A 17,386-nucleotide genomic window follows, 5' to 3' on the forward strand; every position below is an offset into this window, starting at 1 on the left:
TATGGGGATTATTTGAGAAAAAAAAATCAAGAATTTCAGAATTCCGTTAAAAACTTTTCTAATAATTTTGCATGCAAAAATCTTCCATAGATTGTTCAAGGTTAAGATGCGATGACGCTAAAATCAAAAGCTTAAATATTAAAACCCAAATTACAGTTTGCGGTGAAAAGCTGATTTATTGGTAATTCCAGAAAATTTTCCAAGGATTCTCTTTGAAAACCTTTGAACTCCTTCTAAAATAGTTGCATGCATTTTCTTAGAAATTTGTCCAGGGATGCTTTTAGAGAATTTTGCACGGAATTTATTTCTGCAAATATTCAAGGAATACTATCAGAAAATCTTCCAAAATTCAGAAGTTTCTCTGGCGGTTTCTTCCAAAGGTTCTTCAAGAATTTGTTACAGAGATTTCTTTAATAAATTTCTTTGAGAATTTTCTCTTTCAAAAAATGTTCCACACTTCCTTAGAAAGTTTTGGAAAATCCTGAGATTTTTTTTCTAAAATTCTTCCGGTGGTTTCTTTAGAAATTCTCCAGGAATCTCTTCAGGAATTCCTTCAGATGTTCTTTCACGGACATTGCATGCGAAATTGGTACAGTGTTTCCACCAGGTATTTCTGAATGTATTTTCTTTTCAGAAGATTCTCCAGGATGTTCCATTCAGGGGGATTTCTTCAGGGATTTTTATATAAATATCTCAATAGATTCTTTTAGGTATTCTACCTGGAGTTTCCCGAGGAGCTCCTTCAGATAATCCTCCAGGAAGTCTTCAAATCTATTTATTTAGTTTTTCCTCCAGTAATCCCATCTGAAATCCTTTAAAGGAAACTTTCGGAAATATCTTTGAAGACTTCTTGACTATTCCGAAAATTATTTCAGAAATTGCAGCGGGCATTTCTTCTTCATTTCTGCGCCATGGATTTTTATTTCAGTAATATTGAAAGCCCTCCAGGAATTCCCACGGAAACTTCTTCTGTTCGAAACTTTATTTCTGTTCAGTTTTTTTTTGATTTTGTACCTTTTTTTTATTTAACCGTTATGTGTCCGACAATTTTTTTGCTTTTTTCTACACCGTGCGTTTTAAATGGGCGCTGGGTACCCGGGTACCCTGTCGGCCACATTAAGGTTAAGAGTTACTGTTCAGATTTGGAAAATCCATCCAGATGATGTTCATAGGGGCCAAATCTAAAGTCACTTCCATGCAGGCGTAACAAATTGGAAAGCTTGAGTTACCAGCACTGATTTTATTATGGCTGGGCTAATTCCATCCGAAGGAGATTCAAATGGTGAAAAGAAGCATACTAGAAAGCGACGGAGATGGTTTAGAGTCTCCGTAGATTCGTGCATTAGCTGACGCTCATTGCGCTGACGTAGTGCACGCTCAGTGTGCCTGTCTGGGTTATACATACCCCAATGACTAGGGTTAAGTGTTTCCTTCGGGCAATCCTTCAGTGGATTTTTAGAAATTTTCGCAGAGATTCTTTAAAGAATTCTCCTAGTATTTTTTGTGCAATTTCTGAAAAAAACTTTTAAAAAATCCTTGGAAAAATATTTCAAACAATTCCTGCAGAAAACCGGAAAGAAATATATATACTTTTTCTTATGGAACTGCTGGAGAAACTTCTAAAAAAATCTTGTGGGCATTTCTACCGGAGTTCCTGAAGGAATTTCGCAAGGAACTATTGGAAGAACCTGAAAGAATTCCAATGGCATTTCTGGAAAACATATGCTGATTTATCGACCGTATTCTATTAATAACTTGATGATTTTGTGGCTATATCGGTCTCTTTCTACTCATAGTATAAGGGAGTAGAGATCAAAGTGGATAATGAAATGATAGATATGATAGAATTCGCTAGGTAGCGAACAAGTGTGAAATTTTTTATAGAAGGTGAAATTAGGCAAGTAGGCCATGTATTGAACGAATACATCGAATGCGTGAAACTTCTGCCGTGCGACCTGTGCTTTTAAACAGATCGGCTTGGTTGGTAGTTTTCATACCACCTTACCAAGCCAGTCTTGGTAAGGTGGTATGAAAACTACCAACCAAGCCGATCTGTTTAAAAGCACAGGTCGCACGGCAGAAGTTTCACGCATTCGATGTATTCGTTCAATACATGGCCTACTTGCCTAATTTCACCTTCTATAAAAAATTTCACACTTGTTCGCTACCTAGCGAATTCTATCATATCTATCATTTCATTATCCACTTTGATCTCTACTCCCTTATACTATGAGTAGAAAGAGACCGATATAGCCACAAAATCATCAAGTTATTTCTGGAAAACGTCATGGAAGAACTTTTGAAGAAAACCCTTACTGAAATTCCCGAAGAAATGTCTGCAATTCCTAAGAAATTTCTGGAGAAATCCTTTAACCTTTAAAAATTTATGAAAGATTCTTTTAAAGAATTTCCAAAGAATTCACTGTTTAAAAATCTAAATAATTCCCTGGAATTAGACGTTATATGTTTATTTTACCCGACGTTTCGGCCATTGGGTGTGGCCTTTTTCAAGGGAAAAATGGTTTCTCGTCTTCGTCTTAAAGATTTTGCTGTTCTGCTTGTCGTGTGGTCATGGTTTTGCTTAATTGTACAAATTTTTTTTCCGTTTAAACTTTTACTTATTCGTCACAGGGTTTTGTCTAGTGGTAAAAACCGTTTTTACCACTAGACAAAACCCTGTGACGAATAAGTAAAAGTTTAAACGGAAAAAAAATTTGTACAATTAAGCAAAACCATGACCACACGACAAGCAGAACAGCAAAATCTTTAAGACGAAGACGAGAAACCATTTTTCCCTTGAAAAAGGCCACACCCAATGGCCGAAACGTCGGGTAAAATAAACATATAACGTCTAATTAAGTGTATGACTGAGATAGCCGAACATAAAAGTTAACACCAAGTTCCAGTCGCAACTACCATCGAATTCCCTGGAACATTTTCGAAATATTTTTGAACGAATACTTAATGTTTGGCGGAGTTTCAGGAGAAATCTATAAAAATCTACTTGGGAGAATTCTTGTAAACAATTCTGGAGAGACTCTTGAGAGATATCTGAAGAATATTCTGAAGAAATTTCTTTAGGAGCTCTTTGAACAATCTATGAAAAAAAAACCGCTGGAGGTTTCTCTGCAAGAATCCTTGGTAGATTTCAAAATAGAATTCCTGAAGTACTTCTAAAGGAATCTATGTTTGTTAAAGAATATTTGAAAAAAAAAAATATGGCCAAATCTCATAAAGAATTTCGAAAGAAATTGCCAGTGTAAAGAAATCTCTATAACTTCGAAAGATTATCTGAAAGAGTCGGTGGAAGATTTTTTTGGCGAACATTTTAAAGGAATTCTAAACATTTGATTTCCCGAAGGAATCGCTTAAAGCTTTTTTGAAGAAGTCCATGGAAAATTTGGGCACGGATTTCTAAAAAAAAAACTTTGGAAGAATCTTCGAGTAAACCAATGGAAGCTTTTCCAGAGGAATTCTTGGAGAAATTTCTAGAGGATCCTCTAAGGGAATTTCTGAAAGACGTTTTAGATATAGAAAGATGTTTTCAAAGAACCTTCCAAAAGCATCAGTGAAAGACTTTCTGGAAGAAATTCCTGGTGGATTTTCTAAAGGAATCCGTTAAGCAATTCTGGAAGGAACCGAGGAGAAGGTTTATAAAGAAGTGGGTACTGAAATACATTTGGGGATTTTTTTTTATAACCGTACGGGTTTGGGCCGATAGGTCTCAGGTTTTCATGAAACTTTTTTCACAGACAGGGATCATAGATATATGAACAAACAAAAAAATTGAGAAAAATTCGGGTTGCCTATTTTCCCGGAAAACTCAGTTGGATTTTTTGGTTTTCTCCTGACACTACTTACTCTGAAAAATCATAACTCAAGAACGAAGCATCGTAGAAACATTTTTTTTTTAGAAAATGATAGCAAATTTAAAAAAAATATGAACTGAATAAAGTTTCCCCCAAATTTTCCACAGTTGAGAAAATTCGCAAAGAAAAGCTGGAAAAATTATGTCCGAACTCGTGGAAAATTTACAAGAAAAATATGTTTGAGAAGGTCATTTTATAAGCTTTAATTGCTGAAATTTTTGGAATGCACTTTTTTTGTTTTGGGCTATGGCTAATTTTGTTGAAAAATGTCCAAATATGCCATATAAGCCTTTTCTTTGAAAAATCAACTCAAGAGCGAAGCAATGTAGCAACAAAGTTTTTTTTTAGAAAATGAAAGCAAATTTTCTCAGGAATAAAAAAAAAAAAATAAATGAAAAAAGTTTTCCAGAGTTGAGAAAATTCATAAAGAAAAGCCGGAAAAACTATGCCTGAACTCGTGGAAAATTTTCAAAAAAATATTTTTCAGAAGCTTATTTATAAGCTTTGATCGCGAAATTTTTCGAATGCACTTATTTTTCGCTCCTGAGTTATGACCAATTTTGTGGAAAATGATCATATAATATAGGATTACATGGTCATTACTCTTAAAATTGGCAATAGCCCAGAAACGAAAAAAGTGTATTCCAAAAATTTCAGCGATCAAAGCTTATAAATAACCTTCTGGAAAATATTTTTTTGAAAATTTTCCACGAGTTCGGGCATAGTTTTTCCGGCTTTTCTTTATGAATTTTCTTAACTCTTGAAAACTTTTTTCAGTTAATTTTTTTCATTCCTGAGAAAATTTGCTTTTATTGAGAGCTTATTGAGCTTGAGAAAAATTGCTTAGAATTTCTAAAAAAAACTCTGTTGCTACGATACTTCGTTCTTGAGTTATGGTTTTTCAAAGTAAGTAGTATCAGAGAAAAGCGACTTCCCGTACAAAACGAACTATAACGCGTCATATTAAATATTTTGTCGCGTTATGTATAGTAGATATTGGACGACCACCTGACGCGGGTGGTCGATTGTTTGCTTTCCGCGTGAAGCGAGCAATAGCGTTATATTCTGCATGACGTGGTTAACCGTTATGTGGCCGGCAAACTTTTTGCTTTTTTCTACATCGTATATTTTAAATGGGTGCTGGGTACCCGGGTACCCTGCCGGCCACATAAGGGTTAAATGCCAAAAGGTCATAGGGGCTGCTCATAAACCATGTAGACCGAATTTTGGCCATCTCAGACCCCCCCCCTCCCCCCTCGTAAACTTTTGTCCATACAAAAATTTTGAAATTTGTATAGAGCGTAGACTTTTGCCAGACCCCCCCCCCCCTCCCCCCAAAAAGTCCACGTGGTTTATGAACGGCCCCATATCACTTATCAAAGTGAATCCAGACCCAACGATACCTTCCCTACTAACAAGCAACCCTTCCTACAACCTTTGGTGAAGACGTGCGGTAAACGCCAACTTTCACAAAACAAAGGTTGTTATTAATATTCCTTCCTTCTTCCAACCTGACTGCAAGGACGTGGCCGGCGCCGTTATTGTACCGTTAAAGAGAGCCTCTGAAGCGTGCACGGTGAGAATTGTTGACCACTCCCAGTCAATCGTTCAGTTGATTCATTGTGCAACTATCATTGGTTCGGGTCAATCACGGAGTAGCAACCATAGATATGTGCAGTCAGCTAAGCTAAGCTAAGCTAAGCTAAGTAAGTAGTATCAGAGAAAAGCAAAAAAATTCCACCTGAGTTTTCCGGGAAAATAGGCGACCCTGATTTTTTCTCATTTTTTTGTTCATATATCTCCACGAGCCCTGTGGAAAAAGTTTCATGAAAATCTGAGACCCTTCGGCCCAATTTGTACTATAATAAAAAAATCCCCATTTCTGAGCTAATATCTAGGAAAATTTGGAAAAAAAAATCAAAGAAAACTTTGAATTTTCTTACGGAATCCCATTTTCACAGCACAGTGTAAATCTATCATATAATGCTTACAAGTTATGCTACCAAGGGAATTGTGCTGCTTTACAGTAATCTACAACAATCTATCAGTTTACGCTTGGCATCCACGCACCAATGCGTGAACCTTTGTGCTAAAAATAACAACATGTCCCAACAACACTCGTTTAGGTCAGCCTCCGAGTGCGGGTTTGATTCCCACTCCTGTCGGGGAAAATTATTCTTCAATCGGAAAATTATCCACTGGGCCATTGGGTGTTATATGTGTTGTCCGTTGTCGAATGTTTGTAATGTTCTGTAGAGGCCGCAAGGTCGAAAAGTGTAGTTGAGTGGAGTAGCATCTACGGGCGGCCAATCATTTTTTTTCACTAGACGTTTAATTGATTATGTTTGAGCATTAGAATAACCAGCCACAGAAATCCAATGTCGCGACTGTTCGTGTGACTAACATCTAGTTTGCCTCGCCCTTACAGCCTCAGTAGCGGTACTATAAGTGTCAAATAAATTTTGTTTACCAAAACAAAAGGTCCTCTACAAGATGGGCACTTAAAAATAATCAATTATTATTTACAACTAGGGTTATTAAAATAATTAAATTGGAAAACTGCCAAACACCGCCATTGGCGTTCTAGTGTATTTCTATTGTTTGAGCTTTCGATGAGCTCATTGTGAAGCTCTTGTCCTTGTCCAAATAAACACCGATATCAGGTTTCAGGCTTGATGAATCTATATAGTGCGGTTGGTATAGCCATTACAAGCGAACAGTACAAACTACTTTGTTCCGATTTCCCAAAAGACTGCGCAACAACCAGCTGAACCAGCTCCTCGTCACCATTATTGACATGATTGATGCTCAGGAATCAACCTGTGGTAGACGTTACATGTGGGACGAAATAGTTAATTTACACACTCAAAATAACCGGCACTCGGAGTAATAGGAATCGATTTCTTTTGGGCAATTCGGGCTCTGACGTAAGTACTGAAAACAATCCGATTAATATTTTACTGATTTTCGGACGAGTGAAACCATCATATTTAATCGAAAAGCTCCTATAAACCTCATTTAAATTACCAAGACTCTCATCACTCTTTCTTTTCCGACGCTCGATTATGCGTCGTTGAGGGAAAATATTCACACTAAATCCTTCCTGGACCCGAAAATGACGTCCAGCGCAAATTGAAATCCTAAACCTTGACCATTTCCATACGGAGACGACCCAAAGCAATCAGTCAGAAGTGTTGGTCCGCCGGGATTGTCGGTGGAAGGCTAATTCCTGACTCCAATTATCAGATAAATTATGCACGTGCTCACTTTGTAGTCATCCAACCTGGGCACTGCCGCCGCCGAGCGTAGTCACATGAGATGATGGTACAAAACGTCGCAAAAATCAAGATTCTAAGCCTGCAGCACCAGCAGCATCTTGGCCAGTCCGACGTGCAGTTGTAGTCCTTAAGAGTTTACGACGATGGCTCCAAGGAAGACAATCCCAAGAAGCACAGAGCGAGCGCTCTCAGACTATCACATAATGAATATGTAATTGATATGGTTTAACTTGTGCATGAATGATGAACCCGTGGTGCAGGTGTAGTCTCTTTGCACATAGAGAAGTGTGTGCTTGTTGGAGAGGGTGAAGGTGAAGGGGAGATGGTTGCTGACTTATGGGAACGAGGCAAGTTTTGGCAAACGAGGTGAATCGGTGATTAAATATTTAATCACCGAATACGAGCGTCTATCCATTGTACAAACAGAGCTTAACGGAACCGAACCGAAACCAAGGCAGAGCGATGGAATTCCAGGGATTTGTAGATGCCACGTGTCAAAAATTATGATGAGTGACAGGAGGGATGGAGTTGCACGTGAGGGATGGTATAAATGTTTATTTTAATTAATCTGCATGTTAGAATGCATTATGTGTACACACACGTAGGAAGCCGCATTCAAATTCAGGATGGAAGTTAAATCTGCTCACATTTGACCCGGTTCTGAGAAGAATAGTAAATCGTGTAGAAGAAATTGGAGTAAATTGCACCGAGTGCGAAGATGAGGCTTGGATGGGCTTGGGGGTCTAGTGGCTACTGTTTCTGATTCACATACAGAAGGTCCTGAGTCTAATCCCAGGCCCGTCCCTTCCCTCCTAGTTTTTTTTATCTTTCTATCTACTTTCTCCCTCCCCTCCTCTCTACATGTCAAGGCTTTTGATAAATTTCTGATAAACTTCTGAAGAATTTCCAATAAAATGCAAGAATAATTCTCTAGGAACTCATGGAGAAATTCCCAAAGAACTTCTTCAGGAATCCCCGAATAACTCTTGGAGGTAAAATCGAAATTAACAATAAAGTTCTCGAAGAACACTTGGAAGAATTCCCGAGTACGTCCTGGAGGAATTTCCGATGAACCCCAAAAGGATGTTCTGAGGAACTCCTGAAGGAATGCTTGTGAAGTCCTGGGGGAATTATCGAAAAACTCCAGGAGGAATTCCAGAGAATCTCTTGAAGAGATTTCCGAGGAACTGTAGGAAGAAACTTCGAAGAACCCATGGATGAATTTCCGACGAACTCTTTGAAAAATTCCCGAGGAATTTCTGGAAGACTTCCCGGGGATCTCCTAGAGAAATTCCCGAAGGGCTCCTGAAGGGATTCCCGTGGAACTCCTGAAAAAAAATCCTAGAGGAATTCGCAAGGAACTCCTGAAGAAATTTCCGAGGCACACTTTGAAGAATGCCCCACAGTGTCTATGGGAGAAGAATATTATTACAAAAAAAAAAAAAACAAAAAATCAGTATCCCTAAGTCACCCACCAAATGAAAGCTAAGGGCCTATGCTTTCATCCGGTGCTAAGAGCGATCCTACAGGAATTTCAGATGCAATCCTGAAGGAAATGCCGTAGAACTTCTTGAGGGATTCCTGAGAAACTACTGGAGAAATCTTAACAGGACTGGAGCCTCGTAGCCGTGCGGTTAGGGTCACCAAGCTTCTAATCGCACCATGCTATGGGGTGAGGGTTCGATTCCCCCGCTCCGGGCGATGAAACTTTTCGTGAGGATAGTTTCTTCTCCGTATCCACTGGTGCATGCTCCGTGTGTCCCTTGTCTAGTGTTAAGTTTCATTCATTCTGTGCAGCCTCTGGCTGAAGACTGTGTCCGCGTCTTTTTTTTTTTAGGACTTGTTGAGAAAGATTTGAGTTTGGTGAAACTGGCAACACGGTTCAGTGCCGAAGCAGAAAGTAAACTGTTGTGGTAAGAGGTGGACGTAGTGCGAATAAAGAAAGCAAAATGTAAGGGAATTTTTAGTGTTAATTAATTAGTTTGTATTATAATAAATGATGCATTTCCAGCATTGAAGCTGCTACAACCAAAGCTGCTTTCAATTTTTGTATATTCGTGCCGAAGAAAGTCCACCCCGCAACAGGACTTCATGTACAAATCTCCGGACAAATCTGCTGGAAACTCTGGATAAAGTTCTATTTGAAACTCAAACGAAGTTCTGGTAGCAATATTCGAAAAAAAAAAATCTCGGTAAAATTTTGAGAATATTTTTTGAGATTTTTGTAAAAGTGAAGGAGAATACCCAGATGAATTCCTAGAAGAAACTAAAAAAAATAACAATGCCTTAGAATCTTCGATGGCATTAAAATAATGCTTGAATGATATGATATATAATATTTGATTTTTGTGGAAGAACATCTAGAAGAATGTGTTAATTGTGAATGTGAAAATTTGGTTTTATATAAAAAATAATTCAATACTTCAGCATATTTTCTAAAATGATGGTCTTCATATTTAAATCGTATTTTAACTAAAACCTGCTTTAAGAGTTCTGCCAATATGTAGACCGAAACATAAGGAATTCGTAAAACTATTTCCACAGAAAATTAAACGCATTTCATCTGAAATTGATCTATCTACTTTCTCCCTCTGCTCTTCATAGATACATCACATGCATGTAGTACTGTTCATAGTCTTCGCTAGCGTTAAGCAGCATAGTGTTAGCAAAGGTACAGAATATTTCATAGACTGGATACTAACATACATACATTTTCCTTTTGATTACCATGGCCATTGTCCGGACTGCTTGAGCTTGAACGGTTGATGGACCGCCCGCAATTGCTAGTCCAGTATCGCCAGATCAGCTACACGCACTTACTTACCTTACCGATCAGGCTAAGGCCGAGGTGGCCTCTGCTGTACATAGTAGCCGCCTCCATTCCACTCGGTCCATGGCTGTTTGTCTCCAGTTCCGCACTCTGCGTAGGGTCCGCAAATCGTCCTCCACTTGGTCGACCCACCTAGCTCGCTGCGCTCCACGTCTTCTTGTACCGGTCGGATGACACTCGAGAACCATTTTAGTCGGGTTGCTATCCGACATCCTGATGACGTGGGTCACCGTAGCCTCCCGATTTTCGCGGTATGGACGATGGTTGGTTCTCTCAGCAGCTGATGCAGCTCGTGGTTCATTCGCCTTCTCCATGTTCCGTCTTCCATCTGCACTCCGCCGTAGATGGTACGCAACACCTTCTGTTCGAAAACTCCAAGGGCGCGTTGGTCCTCTGCACGTAGGGTCCTTGTTTCGTGCCCATAGAGGACGACCGGTCTAATCAGCGTTTTGTAGATGGTTAGCTTCGTGTTACGGCGAACTTTATTCGATCGTAGAGTTCTGCGGAGTCCAAAGTAAGAACGATTTCCTGCCACAATGCGCCTCTGAATTTCTCTGTTGGTGTCGTTGTCGGCGGTCACCAGTGAGCCCAAGTACATACACGAATTCTTCAACCGCCTCGATTTCATCACCGTCGATATAGATTCGGGGTGGCGGGCGCGGTGATACCTCCCTGGAGCCCTTTGCCATCATGTACTTTGTCTTCGACACATTAATGACTAATCCGATTCGCCTGACTTCACTCTTTAGTCGGATGTACGTTCCCGCCATCGTCTCAAATTTTCGAGCAATAATATCAATATCATCGGCGAAACCAAGCAGCTGAACGGATTTCGTGAAAATCGTCCCACTCGTGTTTATCCCCGCTCTTCTTATTACACCCTCCAAAGCAATGTTGAACAGCAAGCACGAAAGACCATCACCTTGCCGTAACCCTCTGCGAGATTCGAAGGGACTCGAGAGTGTCCCTGATACTCGAACTACGCACATCACTCGATCCATCGTCGCCTTGATCAACCGTATCAGTTTATCCGGGAATTCGTATTCGTGCATAATCTGCCATAGCTGTTCTCGATCGATTGTATCATACGCCGATTTGAAATCGATTAACAAGTGATGTGTGGGCACGTTGTATTCGCGGCATTTCTGCAACACCTGGTGGATGGCGAACATCTGGTCCGTTGTAGCGCGTTCACCCATGAATCCAGCCTGGTATTGCCCCACGAACTCTCTTGCAATCGGTATTAGACGTCGGCATAAAATTTGAGAGAGTATCTTGTAGGCAGCGCTCAGTAGTGTGATCGCGCGGTAGTTCCCGCAATCCAACTTGTCGCCCTTTTTGTAGATGGGACACACGATACCTTCCATCCATTCCTCCGGTAATACTTCCTCCTCCCAAATCTTGGTAAAGGGCCGTTAATAAACCACGTAGACTTTTTGGGGGGAGGGGGGTCCGGCCAAAGTCTACGCTCCATACTAATTTAAAAATTTTTGTATGGACAAAAGTCTACGAGGGGGGAGGGGGGGTCTGAGATAGCCAAATTTTGGTCTACGTGGCTTATGAACAGCCCCTAATGACCCAGTGTAGTGCTCTCACCAGTGCTTCTCCACCGTATTTTAGAAGCTCGCTTGGTAGTTGATCTGCTCCAGCGGCTTTGTTGTTTTTCAACCGGCCAACCTCCTCCTCAATCTCTTGAAGGTCAGGGGCCGGAAGTCTTTCGTCCTGTGCACATACTCCTAGATCTGTTACCACGCCACCTTCGGTACTTGCAACGTCGCCATTGAGGTGCTGATCGTAATGCTGCCGCCACCTCTCGACCACCTCACGCTCGCTCGTGAGAATATTCCCGTGATTATCTCGGCACATGTCGGCTTGTGGCACAAAGCCTCTGCGCGAGCGGTTCAGTTTCTCGTAGAACTTTCGTGTGTCCTTAGCGCGGTACAGCTCTTCCATCGCTTCGCGATCTCGTTCTTCCTGCTGGCGCTTCTTCATCCGGAAGACTGAGTTCTGCCTGTTCCGCGCCTGTTTGTAACGTGCCTCGTTCGCTCTCGTACGGTGTTGCAGCATTCCCGGCCATGCCGCATTTTTCTCGTTTTTCAACTGCTCACATTCGCCGTCGTACCAGTCGTTTCTGTGATTCGGAGTCGCGAAGCCTAGTGCTGTAGCCGAGGTACTATCTATGGCGGATCGGATGATCCTCCAGCCATCTTCAAGTGTAGCTGCGCCAAGCTGCTCTTCCGTTGTTAGGGCCACTATTAACTGCTGCGCTTAGTCTTGAGCCACTTCTACGTTACGAAGTTGCTCGATGTTGAACCGCGGCGTTCGACTTCGACGCGTGATGATAACTGTCGAAAGTTTTGAGCGCATGCATACAGCGACTAAGTAGTGATCCGAATCTTTATTCGCACTGCGGTATGTGCGGACATTGGTTATATCCGAGAAGAATTTACCGTCGATTAGAACGTGGTCGATTTATTTTTCTGTTTGATGGTCGGGTGATCTCCAGGTGGCTTTGTGGATATCTTTGCGGGAGAAGAAGGTGCTTCGGACTACCATATCACGGGAGGCTGCAAAGTTTACGCATCGCTGGCGGTTATCATTCGATACGGCGTGCAGGCTGTTTCGCCCGATTACCGGTCTGTGCATTTCCTCCCTTCCTACCTGCGCGTTCATGTCGCCGACAACGATTTTCACGTCACGCTCCACGCACACAAGGAACCATTGGGATAGCTGCTTAGGACTTACAGACATCTTCAGCGTGTGAGACTTGGTGGTCTTCTATTTTTAGGCGACAATGCACAATGGTCCGAGGACCAACATTAAGTGGAAAAAATTAATAACTCAAAAACCATCAAAGATAGAGTCTTCATGTCTTCTAGACATTTGCTCGTGAGTCCAAGCCACGTTATATGCAAAAGTGTCCTAAACGCCAAATCTTAAAATACTTCATATTTCTGCACCTAACTTTTTTATTTCAAAAGATATCGAAATAAAATGTTCTGCAAAGTTGAAGAAGGTAAAAACCCCGACAACTTTCTCGAAGAGCAGTTTTTTCTATCTCTTCAATCTGAGGAGATATAACTTATTGAAGAAATAAAAAGTCCGAAATCGGTTTTTTTGTCATATGTCAAAAACTATCATTTTTTCAAGCCTACTATGTTCAGAGCAATTGTACATAATACACATTTCGTCAGAAGACATCAAAGCTGTACGATGTTTCTATCAAAAGATATAAGTATTTTTGTACTTTTTTAAGCCAATTTTTCTAGCGTAACATTTGAAAAAGGCGCAAGTGAATCTTTAATTTTCTCCCACCACCGGATCTAGTATGACAAAAACTGCATTTCAACAAATTTTGGAGAGGGTGTTTTTTTGTTTTGCGTTTTAAATGTGATTTGACTATGACCGTATTTTAGGCATCAAATTCACGAAAAATGACATCCCTAATGTCCGAGTTCAACATCTACTCGTGTTTCAAGATCACTTATCTTAAACATTCGAGTAGCGATGAACCCAATGTTGTCTTTTTTGTTTTGTTTTGTTCCTTTGTGTAAGTAAGCAAAAATATAAAACAAATTCCCTATAGTTTTTCGATTTCTTAATTCATCAGATATATGCATCTGGTGATCGTATGCAAATTTTAAATTGAATTGTGGACCGTCCAGTTTTATATATGTCAATTTCTTGATTTTGCTTTGGCTGACCAAGCCATGTGGGAAATTACACTGTTGAAAATGCTTTGACATCCATGTGCACAACAGAACACGTGCTCGATGAACAAATTGAGATTTGAAATTATGAAAAGAAATCCACGTACTCCGGTGAGACTCGAACTCACGACTCCCAATTCGCTAGACGGGCGCTTCTATTCCTTCAAGCTACGGAGTCACTCGACTATCTCCGTCGCCAGCAGGCCTAGAACTGAACTCGATTCCACAATCGCACATGGTTATCTTCTTTTCACAATCCAAACCCCCTTCGGATGGGATTAGATGAACATCTAACACATTTGTCTGTTGTGCACATGTATGTCAAAGCGAGAGAGGAAGTTATTTTTAATTGTCGAGAGCTTCGGGCACTGCCTCCCAATCACTTATTGGTATGGCAATTAGTGTGCAGTCGGACTCTCGACGGGTCGGTCCTCGGCCGACCGAGTCGGTCCGACTGCACACTAATTGCCATACCAATAAGTGATTGGGAGGCAGTGCCCGAAGCTCTCGACAATTAAAAATAACTTCCTCTCTCGCTTTGACATACATGTGCACAACAGACAAATGCGTTAGATGTTCATCTAATCCCATCCGAAGGGGGTTTGGATTGTGAAAAGAAGATAACCATGTGCGATTGTGGAATCGAGTTCAGTTCTAGGCCTGCTGGCGACGGAGATAGTCGAGTGACTCCGTAGCTTGAAGGAATAGAAGCGCCCGTCTAGCGAATTGGGAGTCGTGAGTTCGAGTCTCACCGGAGTACGTGGATTTCTTTTCATAATTTCAAATCTCAATTTGTTCATCGAGCACGTGTTCTGTTGTGCACATGGATGTCAAAGCATTTTCAACAGTGTAATTTCCCACATGGCTTGGTCAGCCAAAGCAAAATCAAGAAATTGACATTTGTAAGGTGCTACGGTCACCCTTACCGTATTCGGTCGGCCGAGGACCGACCCGTCGAGAGTCCGACTGCACACTAATTGCCATACCAATAAGTGATTGGGAGGCAGTGCCCGAAGCTCTCGACAATTAAAAATAACTTCCTCTCTCGCTTTGACATACATGTGCACAACAGACAAATGTGTTAGATGTTCATCTAATCCCATCCGAAGGGGGTTTGGATTGTGAAAAGAAGATAACCATGTGCGATTGTGGAATCGAGTTCAGTTCTAGGCCTGCTGGCGACGGAGATAGTCGAGTGACTCCGTAGCTTGAAGGAATAGAAGCGCCCGTCTAGCGAATTGGGAGTCGTGAGTTCGAGTCTCACCGGAGTACGTGGATTTCTTTTCATAATTTCAAATCTCAATTTGTTCATCGAGCACGTGTTCTGTTGTGCACATGGATGTCAAAGCATTTTCAACAGTGCAGTTTTATATGTTTGACATATATTATGAAAGGCCTTTGATCCTAGGATAGGATGCGACACGTAGTCAGTCAATTTGAGACCAATTTGCTGTCAAACGGAGACCATTCGCTGATTGGTCGAAATTGATATCCGTTTGCTGCGATCATATCGCTTTGTTGTTGGCTTGGCCGTGTTGCTAGTTTTTTTTTTTTTACTTAATCATTTATTTTAGGCTCATGCGCCACAGGCATAACGGAGCCGAATTCAGTTAAAACTTTTTACAATTTAGTTTTTTGACTTATAAACTATGTTAGTTTTGGGGAACCGTAAAACTCGCGGTTTGGTCGAGGTTATGGGGAACAAAAATATTTGAGGAAGGGATAGGATGATGGGGGCTTTCCGTTGACACTTGGCAGCATGTTGCGGCGTATTGCTGCTGGTCAAACGTAGAGTGGACGAACAACCTGTAACGATACAAACAAACGATTTTCGGAGGGATACGAGGTGGACAAGTGGAGCAACAAGACTGGGATGTCAAATTAAGACACGAGGTGGACAAGTGGAACAACAAGACGGGGGTATCAAACAAAGACTTCAGCTTGTTTAAGAAAGTCGTACACAAGCTTCATGTACTCAAGATCAAGTCTACCCAACACATCTCTAATGTCTTCTTTTTCTGGTTTTCCTCGGGCCCTGAGGGATGCACATAAATCGGATCTGGCAATACCGTATTCTGGGCATTCCCACACAACATGGTTGATATCTTGATAGCCTGCACCACAGCTACAGCGATTGCTATCTGTGAGCCCTATTCGATAGAAATGCGAGCCCAGAGAGTAGTGATTGGACATAAGTCGACACATTATCTTGATAAAATCTCGACCTATGTCCAACCCCTTGAACCATGACGTCTTCGATACCTGTGGGAGAATTGAATGCAACCACCTGCCCAATTCCCCTGCATCCCATTTTTGTTGCCAACTGACCAAGGCATGCTGACGAGCAATTGAAAAAAATTCATTAAAGGCGATATGACGGTCATAAATATCGCCTTCTATAGCGCCCACCTTGGCGAGCGAGTCCGCTTTCTCATTGCCCGGGATCGAGCAATGCGAAGGGACCCAAACCAAGGTGATATTATATGCTTGATTCGATAAAGCACTCAGACTTGATCGTATTTCGCTTAGGAAATACGTGGAGTGCTTCACCGGCCTCATTGAGCGAATAGCCTCAATTGAACTGAGACTATCCGTAAAAATGAAGTATTGATCAGAGGGAAGAGAGGCAATTCGCTCTAATGCGTAGTGTATAGCCGCCAATTCTGCGACATATACTGAGCAAGGACTTTGAAGTTTATGGGCGGCGCTATGAAGCTCATTAAATACACCAAATCCAGTGGAATCATTTGTTTTTGAGCCGTCAGTGAAAAATCTCCTGTCGCAACTGACATGACCAAACTTGCTTGCAAAAATTTTTGGGATGTGCTCCGATCGGAGCGGATCTGGGATTCCACGGATTTCTTGCTTCATGGTCAGATCAAAACCTATAGTGGAATTGGAGAAGTCTGGGAAGCAATCGCGGTTGAGAACATTCAAGGAAGGGTTAACCTCCAGAGTCATGTACGAGTAGTACACTGTCATAAATTTTGTTTGATGAAGACGTTCGATTAGCTTTTCAAAATTTTCAATTACCAATGGATTCAGCACCTCACAGCGAATGAGGAACCTTAGCGACAATTCCACGAAACGATCTGATAAAGGGAGTACTGCTGCTAGTACCTCCAAACTCATTGTGTGCGTCGAGTTCATGCAGCCTAACGCGATCCGAAGACAACGATACTGGATACGCTCTAGCTTCACGATGTGTGTTTTCGCGGCGGACTGAAAGCAAAAGCTACCGTATTCGAGAACCGACAGTATCGTTGTCCGATAAAGCTTTATCAGATCTTCCGGGTGGGCTCCCCACCATGTTCCGGTGAGTGTGCGCATGAAGTTGATTCGTTGTTGGCACTTCTGATACAGATATTTAATGTGCTTTCCCCAGGTACCTTTAGAGTCGAACCAGACCCCTAGATACATATGCGAAAGAGCTTGAGTGAGTTCCTTACCCAAAAATTGAAGCTCTAGATCTGCTGGATCACGCTTCCTAGAAAAGACAACTAACTCAGATTTCTCCGGGGAGAATTCGATACCCAGCTTTACAGCCCAAGCAGACAAATTGTCCAGAGTATCTTGCAATGGTCCTTGCAGATCTTCCGCCTCTGGTCCGGTGACAGAAACCACGGCGTCGTCCGCAAGCTGTCGTAGCGTGCAATTTTCCACGAGACATTCGTCAATGTCTCTGACGTAAAAGTTGTA

This window comes from Aedes albopictus, chromosome 1 (assembly GCF_035046485.1).
Source record: "Aedes albopictus strain Foshan chromosome 1, AalbF5, whole genome shotgun sequence".
Lineage (NCBI taxonomy): Eukaryota > Metazoa > Arthropoda > Insecta > Diptera > Culicidae > Aedes > Aedes albopictus.